Source organism: Plectropomus leopardus, chromosome 4 (assembly GCF_008729295.1).
Source record: "Plectropomus leopardus isolate mb chromosome 4, YSFRI_Pleo_2.0, whole genome shotgun sequence".
NCBI lineage: Eukaryota > Metazoa > Chordata > Actinopteri > Perciformes > Serranidae > Plectropomus > Plectropomus leopardus.
In genome coordinates this window covers 37,950,334-37,959,878 of record NC_056466.1, presented here as the reverse complement: position 1 = coordinate 37,959,878, position 9,545 = coordinate 37,950,334, and positions in this window count along the sequence as shown.

Genomic DNA, 9,545 nt, shown 5'->3' with positions numbered 1-9,545 from the left:
TAGTTATTACGTTATTACCACTAAACAAAGATTTGCCCGACCAAAATGTCGCAGATGAAATAAATCCCGAGGACAGTGCCTCTAATGTGGTAAGTGTAAAAGCATGCATTTAAGCTCAAGCCGACAAGGCGGCTCTGATGGAACGTGTTGCTGCGTTAAAAAGGAAACATCTAATAGAAGCGCAAGAGGAAAAGCTGAGGAGAGAAAAGGAACAGCTAAAGCTCGAAATGGAGTTGGCTATAACAAATGCAAAACTTCAGATCTTAGAACTCAATTCATCACAGTGTGGCTCTAAACTCTAAGATGGCATGAACTCTTATTTTGATAGAAAAGAAGAACAAAAGAATGAGTAAATTCAATCCCAATGCCAACATTTGTGTTTCAGAGAAAATGGATGAAGAGGATAATGTTTTTGGTGTGCCTGCTCCTGTACTGCAGCCACCAGTTGTTCAGCCTAAACAAGGACCAAAGACACAAATGAATGAGATGCTATTAAAGACTGTTGCTCCAGTTCAAGTGGCAATGGCTGTTAACGGAAATGAAACAGGACATGTGCATCTTCACACTCAAGCTCCGACTGGTAACTATTCAAGTGACATTGTAAATATTATGCAAATATTAAGACAAATGATATAACTGCCCTCCTGGTTCAGCAAAATCTGTGCTCTGTCCTTCCTTCAGGAAACATCCCTGTGTTTGATGGGGACCCTCTTCAATACAAGTCTTTCATCAGAGCTTTGAGGTGGGGTTGTTTCCACCAAAACAGCTGTCCAACCAATTGTGTCCAGCTCCATTGAATGTGAATGCACAGACTGGCACAAACAGCTATCAATCATGACAGAAAATCCCTTTTTTGTAGAATTGAATAACTAAATAAAATTATACAACAGTTAGTTCCGGCCAAGCAAATTTACTGGTCGAGACGCATTCCATGAGTGAAGTGCAACATCACTGGCACTGTAAACTTTTAACTCTGCATGTATCACTCCGCTTCACAGCCATTCAAAATCTGTTAATTAGTGTAAGAGTGAAAGTGAGATATTATGCTTTAAAAGAGGGATATGTTTATAGTATGGTGTAAGCATAGATTCAAACTGCTAGTTGGAGCTGTTCACGTAGCTGTCAGTTGGTCAGGTTGAGGGAGGAGAGAAGAAGAGAGGATGGAGAGGAGTGGGGGGCGAGCTAGAAAGGACGGGGATTTTAAAGTGTGTCTTGAGCTGACTGTACATGCATTGGAGTCACTAAAAGTTACGAGGAAGCCCAGGAGGACGCAGCTGTGATGGATGGGTTTTGGTAAACTGCCGTTCACTGGGGGTAAACCAGCTGTTACAGCTGTTACAAGGATGTGCAGTGAGACATGGACACACTTATGTGACACTATCCACAGCCTGAGAGACAACAACACACACACACACACGCTGTCTGATACGAGACTCGAGGTGACAGAGATCACAGCAGTGAGCAGACACACGCTGGAGCAAAGAACTGTCTGATCAAACTAACTGTATGTTAACAGACTCTGATTTCACTGAAAACACAGAGATAAATGTTAATTATACTAAACATCTGCTCTGTGCAGAACATGAAGAGCGAGCTAACACAGATTAGCAAGCAGTGTGCAGGAAAATGTTTATGTGCTGCGAGGCAACAGCCGACACAAACAACTATTTGTGTCGGTGGAGCCAAAAAAATAATTAAAAAAAACCAAACAAATCATAATTTGTTGTCCAAACAAATAAAAGACGCTTTTAGAACTGTTGTATGAAAGCAATATCACACTCGATGTCGTGTGTTGTGCTCATATATCATCACGGCTGTGATTATCTTCGGCACTCGACCTGCGGCTTCCGGCCTATGACCAAATCACAGCCGTGATGATATATGAGCACAACATCACTCCCTCTCTTGTGATATTGCTGAACTGAACTTATCATAAAAACAAACACTTGAACAAACATCAAGGTGATGAGAACTATCTTCACTGACAGACACCATCCTTGGGAAAAATTTATTTGGGGTGTACTTTGAGTTTTTAGTTTGGCCTATGTGTAGTGCCCTCTAGACGTCCGGTCTATTTTATTGAGGTATGCTCCCCAAGTTCTTTATGTTTTAGAAATCTCTTTCTTTAAGATTAACTAATATTGAACGATAAGTATACTGTAACACACGGTGAAGTGAACTAATACTTATTCTGTGATGGAAGACACTTTTATTTACCCACTGAGTGTTTTTAAACTGGTTTAAGGGTTTTTTTCAGAATTGTTCATAAATGAAATAAGAATTAAATTATTTTTCTTACCTGTAAGTACCCTTTAAGTTTTTAATCTCTCTCTAAGGCACTTGCAAATTCAAATAAAAGTACTCTCTAAAATGTCTGCATAAACATCAACAGCACTATTTCTCAGTCTATACAAATGACTAGAAAAGCTAAGTTTTAAAGATTTACTGGTGGAAATATCAACACACAAATATGTTCTTTCAATAATGGAAAATAAAAAATAAAGAAACAATAATATTCAAGTTCAAAGGACTTCTCTGTACCTTTCAATAGACCAATTAACTCAAATCATCAGTTTCTCAGTACACAAATACCTTTTTTTTTAAAGTGCACTCAATATCAAAAACACCAAATAATGAAATACTACACCTAAAGCCGGCAATTTTAACTAACTGAAAATAAAATGGGTACCCAGTGTGTTAGTGATGCAGGCCTGGAGCGATGCTTGTGTGCGTGGGAGCCAGAAAACGATGATGGCTGCTTCGCGCTACAGCGCTAAAAAAACACAGTTACCAGCTCACTGCCGTAATGGCGTCCTCCTCATTCCGTCTGTGGTACAGCGGGTTGCTGAAGCATGGGATGTAGACGACTCCTCCCACTCTCCTGGTAGAAACTCACCGCAGGTCCTCTCATGCAGGTCTGGTACACAGCAGGCCAACAGCTTCACCGAGTTGAGTAGCTGGTTTAGCTGCACATGGATGAAGTCTGTCAGATAAACTAATGTGAGCTACATTAGCTGTTAGCTGCGCTCCTCGTTGAACACTCTTTGTCAAAGTACTCCTCCGGTTGACTCAAACACGGTGCTGCGCTGAATAACAGTCACTCTGAGACTCACTGTCCGCTTATCTCCATGTATATTCCTCAACAGCGTCCGCACTCTTCATAGTGTTTTTCTTACTGTAACATTTTCACCGCCATGCCGCTCCTCACTCTCGTTTCTTCTTTTGGCTGCACACTCTTACTAGTCAAGTCCCCGCTCACACCAACAAATCACACACACACCTTTCTCTTCCTGTTTTGCCACACCTTAACCAATTAACTACCAGAATAACACGTTTCTCAATCAGTATTTCCTCTTTACCCCTGAGACTTTTCAAAATAAAATGAAATATTTGCACTTATATATTATATATTATAAGTGCACATTTGTATGCTTTTAAAACTTTTTTAAACTTATTTATTAAACTCGACTCTTAAACTATTTTAACCTTAATGAAATATTCTTTTTAACACTTAATCACAGTTTCCCTGAAATTAACATATTTAAACTATTTATTTACTTATCATCTATTTTTAACAGGGTTACATATGTCTCATTTATTAATATGGAGGGAATGGCTTTATTACCTATACTGCAGTCAGACACCAGGGGGCAACCCAGATTGAAAAGTTACACTTTGGGGGAACTGTCATGTTGTCCATCTTTATTTACAATCTATGATATGTACTCTCTGTGTCCACAGTGGTGGCATTGACGGCGGGCAATATGAAAATGCACAAGTATAGCCTGTAGTTTGAAGAAAAAACATTTTTTAAAAATGAAATAAAAAATCTACCTTGTACCTACCTAACTACCTTGTACCTTTTATTTATTTATTTGTTTTTTATATTGGACTTCTGTCCTCTTCTTTGTCAAGACAAAAAGTCCTTATTGATGTCACACACTTAAAATGACTTAAAGAATCAACCAGCTCCCTGGAATTGGATTTGCTGGAGTACCTCTCAAGGTAATTTGAGATTTCTATCCACAGACCATGCAGTGTGATCACTCAACGTAATGCTTACTGCAGAGACATTTTGGATTTCAACTGATGGAGCAATTTGAACAAACATTGTTAATGAGTGAAAGAAGAAAGCTCTTCATCTCCTACTGCCACAGTACCTAAAACATGTTTTGAAGCTTTCCATGATTTCATGAATTATTTATCTCTCTCACCAAAGAGAATATTGATGCCTATTACATCAGCACCAAAATAGACTTCACCGCATTTTAGCATGCATTCTTTCTTTTCATAAAATATATTCAATTATGCATTATGCTTACTTCTTCCCCTAAGGCTAATTTAATAGTGACACCAAACTACATTATTCATCATGTCATCTTGCACATTCACTCTGTACCATGTGGTCAAAACATAGTGTGATGACTGTAATGAATAACCTTTTACGGAACAGGGCTTTTAGTGCTTCAAATCATGCAGATGTAATGGGGCAAATTTCAGTAAACTGCATTAGGGTATCATTCAACCATTGCTCAGAAATGATGTGTACAGTACATTAATATAATTCCTTTAAGTCCTTTCATTTTTTTTCTCCCTCACCAACTTGCTGAGCAATTCTTACACTCTCTGTTTAAATACAGCAAAACATGTACAAACTTCAATAAGAAAATATCAAATGTAACACAAGGACATGTTTATTCCCACTCTGCTCTGCAATGTTCTTTCAATTAGTATCCAAGTACCTAGTAGTAATGCAGAGAGCAACTTGATAGATATATTTTATCACAGTGATTTCACAAAAGGCAGAGTCTGATGTCTATGTAGAGTCCATTATTGATTGAAAAGACAGGGAGTTCTCATAACACACCTCCACAAACTGATGCAATCTAACACAATTCTCCTGCACATTATTTCATTTTTGAAGCCTTTAATATTCAGTCATGGTTGATTCTGTGGCAGCAGATGCTGCCAAAGGCAGCTTTGTCCCGAACCGAACGGCATTAGCCAGTTGTTTCTTACTCCAAAAGATTCTCAAGGGGGCAGCTGAGGCTCAGGAGGTAACGTGGGTTCTCCATTATTCAAAAGATCAGCAGTTCAATCCCCAGCTCCTCCAGTCTGCATGTTGAAGTATCTTTGGCCAAGATACTGAAGCATTAATTGCCATCAGTGTGTGAGAGTATGTGTGAATGTTTAACTGAGTAGCAGGTGGGACCTTGCATGGTAGCCTCAGCATCAGTGTGTGAATGACCTCTCAGATACAGTGGATACAGCTGTGGCAAGCAGTCATCACCACTCTGTCATGTAGAAGGAGAGAGAAACAGAAATAGCAAAACCAACAGGAAGAGGTCTCCCAGCTGAGAAACATGAACATTCTGACACTTAAAGAAACTGAGTTATGCATCATCACATTGTTATTTGTGTCGCTGACATCTCATATTTTCATATACAATATATGCACAGGAAATATCTGTCATGTGGAAAGTGTGGACCCAAATCCAACTTCTTTATCAATAATTTTTTTTTTATAACCAGGGCAAAATACTGTAGAGGTTTATTTTAATATGTTATTATGCAACATTTCAGCACTTTTCTCATAATTTTTAATGACTCTTTCATGAAATACTTCTGTATCTGCCTCTAACACTGCAGCAAAAAACCATAAAACAGATTCTTATGTAGGTGCACTCCAGAGATAAACTCTCATTTTTAGCCTGGCCCAGTTCCTCCTATCAAACTAGAGAGGGAAAGCCATACTTCACCTGTCACACTGGCTCCCAGTTTAGTTCTTTTGTCTATAAATACACTGAGATAAGACACCTACAAGGTGCTATGAGCCCTCTCGGCTTTGCAGTTAAATATGGATTGGAGGAGTATTGACGTCAGACTGACACAAACGCGCACACATGTACATATACGCACAAGTTAACACACGTACGTTCATTCATTTGTGAGTAGACTCCAGCACAAGCTGGCATACACACAAATACACACATTCAGGCACACATGCCTTATTTCCAGCCATGCCTCTGATGTCATTCTGTGAATTGGGACTGTCTCAGCAGCAGGGCATTATGGGATAGCTTATAACAGCTTAATGACTCCTCGAGGTACACTACTGCTAAATAATGAGACATGCGGGTGGGAGGGGGGGGGGATAGAGACAGAGTGAGAGACAGGGGGATGAAAACACACACACACACACACACACAAAAACATACACATCCGCCCAATTTCCATCTTCTCACTTCCAATACCAGTTCTACACACTTCTGAGAGCTGCTTTATTGATGATCAAATAAATAAAATATCAAGACTTCTTTCCTTCAAGAGGATTTAAAGTCCCCATTAACTGGAAATTAATCATTGAAACTATAGTCGTATTCACATTACTCTCTTGAGAGCTGCTTTATGGAGGACCAAACTTGACTCATTGAAAAATGAGTGAAAGATGGCCACCATTGATAACAAAGACTAAGCAGAACAATCATCTCATCCCACATTCACATATTGGATTGAAATACCCTGTATTTGGCTGGCCTCCGTGTACATTCTGCTACACTCACTGCTATGGTGTTAAAGTCTTATCTACTTGGACTGATATTTGTTTGTTTTGTGTTGTTTGCAGTGTGTGTCAGATCTTGAACCTCTTTGCGGCTGTTCCCAACGCAATCTTTACTCCTCTGCTTCTGCAACTCTGCAATGGAGCTGCTGTGTCTCTGCTCCTACTCCAGGACCCCTCCAAATGCACTGTTCATCATGGATCTGGTCGGAACTTTCAAACAACTTTCCAACTCAGCTCCTCAGCACCTCACACTTCTACAGGCACGGTCAGTCAGTTCTTACCACCAAGCCATCTATCTGCTATTGGTCTGTTGGTCTGTCTTTAACATAAAATCTCTCATGAGTAAGGCTCTGCTGGTTTCCAAATTTTTCATGGACAAAAAGCTTGACCTCTTATGCCTCACTGAGACCGGTAACAGCCTACATTTTAGGTTAGCTCGCTTTGCTGTATCATAACAGCATCGAAGTCACTGCTGTTACTTGCCTCTTTTACACAGAAATGGTGCAGCATTTTTACGTAGAACTTTGTTTTGGCGTTGTTACCTTCTCCTGTCCTGGCCCAGAGGCAAGACCACTCTGCACCTTCTTTCTGCGATTGTAGGTTATATACAGAATGGCAGCATAACAGCATGATATTTCTGCCTTGAACAGGCAGCGTAAATGCACTCTCTGCCTCCAATCACCTCTTTCAAATGCTTAGCTGTAAAACTTACAGGTCCTAAACATTTAATTAATGGTGCTATCTATAGACCACCAGATCCCTCCACTGTTTTTCTCACTGAATTTTCTTCACCATTAACATCTGTATATGTGCCAGCCTGTTTTCACTCCGAACTCATCAAATGGCTGTGCTGTCAGTGCTTTTTTTGGGGGCTCTCACAAGTTTTAACTTGTTCGTGTGAATAATTTAGTTGGAAACAGGTCCAAGTTTTAAAGGAAGAAATTGTCACGGGTGAGGCAGAATGAGGACCCATAAATGCAGAACACAAAAAACTGTTGTGCGAACAAAGAGCGAGCCTTCAACACTGACAAAATCCACAAAAACAAACTGGTGACCAAAAATACAAATATCAAAAAGTAGGAATCAAAGACTAAACTAAAACAAAGCAGGAACTCAGGCAATGGCACAGAGTGACATGGAGGATCACAGCAACAGGCAGGGAAAACAGCAGCAGTTACGACAGGTATGCAGCAGGGTAAATAGGAACGAAGCGGCAGGTACAACAGATGAACCGACAAAAGACAAAGGGAAACACATAAGTATATATACATGGGGAAACAAATCAAGACAATGACATACAGCTGGGTAGGTGCACACAGGAACAGGAGTTAAACACAGGGATTGGCTGACTAAATAAAGTGTAGCTGGGAACACAAGAATGGAGCAAACGAGACCTAAACAGAAACAGGTGTGCAGGCAAGACTAACAGGGAAGGACAGACCAGACTGATAAAACACAGGTGAAATGAATCAGGAAGACACAGAGACAAGTGACAGGTGACACGAGGAGTGAAAACACAAAATAAAACATGAGTAACAAGAAAAAAAAGAACTCCCAAAAAAAACAAAAATAAATAAAGTCCACACTATAACCAAGACCATGACAGACAACCCCCCTAAGACAACACATAACAGGAAACAGACTCCAAAACCAGGCGAGTGGGAGTAAGGGGACAGGGACAAAACAGTTCACAGAGGTACAAGGAAGTCCAGGGGGCAACTACGAGGACGACCCCACTGGCCATGCAGTTCAGGGGGATGACCAGTAGGATGACCAGGCAGGCCGAGCAGTTCAGGGGGGTGGCTGGGAGGCGGACCAGATAGGACGAGCAGTTCTGTGGGGTGGCCAGGAGGCCGACATGGCTGGCTGAGCAGTTGTGAGGGTGGCCAGGAAGTCGACCAGGTGGGCCGAGCAGTTCTGGTGACCAGAATGCCGACCGGACTTGGGGAGCAGGGACGGGAGCTGGGACAGGCGTTTTAGGTGGCTGCCCCGCGGAAGCAGGAGCTTCAGGCTGGAGTTCAGAGGAAGCAGGAGCTTTGGGCTGGGGTCCAGCAGGAAGGTGTGGAGCAGGCTGTGGTGTAGGCCCAGGTGGAAGGCGCAGAGCAGGCTGCCGTGGAGCAGGGACAGGGGCTGCGTGCGTCGTCCCAGGCGCTGACCACAGCTGTGGAACAGGGACCGGGGCTGTGGACATTGTCCCAGGTGCCAAATGGAGCCATGGAGCACGATCCACCGGGACACCGGATGCCAGAACTAGAGTGGCGTCCGCTGGGACCCCCGAGGCCGGAACAGAATTCCAGTCAGGAGGAGGCAGGAGGCTAGCCAGCCGGCAGAGAAGCTGGTGGCCAACAAGCCGGATACTGGGGACTCTGGCTTGAGTTTAAGCTAGTGTCTGGTGAGATAAACATGAGTGGCTTGGAAGTCTTCCTTAAGCTTTGAGGACCCCTCAAGGCCAAGAGGGTGCCCAAGAATGGATTGGAGGAAGGAGTTGGCTCTGGGTGCGAAGACTGCACCTCAAGGACACCAAGGTGAATAGAATCTTGTAGAGGCTGGCTGGTGAAGGGCTATGGTTGATCTGACTGGGAAGCAGGGAAGCTCAAAAGGTAATTTTACCACTCAGGAAAAAATGTCCTAAGCCATGGCCAAGTAGCAACCTCCTAATGAGCCACCCTCAGAAATTGTTCTGCTGGGTCCATGAGTGGTCGGTTTGTACTGTCACGGGTGAGGCAGGATGAGGACCCAAAAATGCAGAACACAAAAAAAGCAAATAGGTGTGCTAACAAAAAGCAAGCCTTTAATGCTGTTAAAATCCACAAAAACAGGAGTGAAACTCGGGGACTGGCTGAACTAAAGAAGGTGTGGCTGGGAACACAAGGGTGGAGCAAATGAGACCTAAACAGAAACAGGTGTGCAGGGAACAGGGAAGGACAGACCCAACTGATAAAACACAGGTGAAACAAATCAGGAAGACACAGAGACAGGTGAC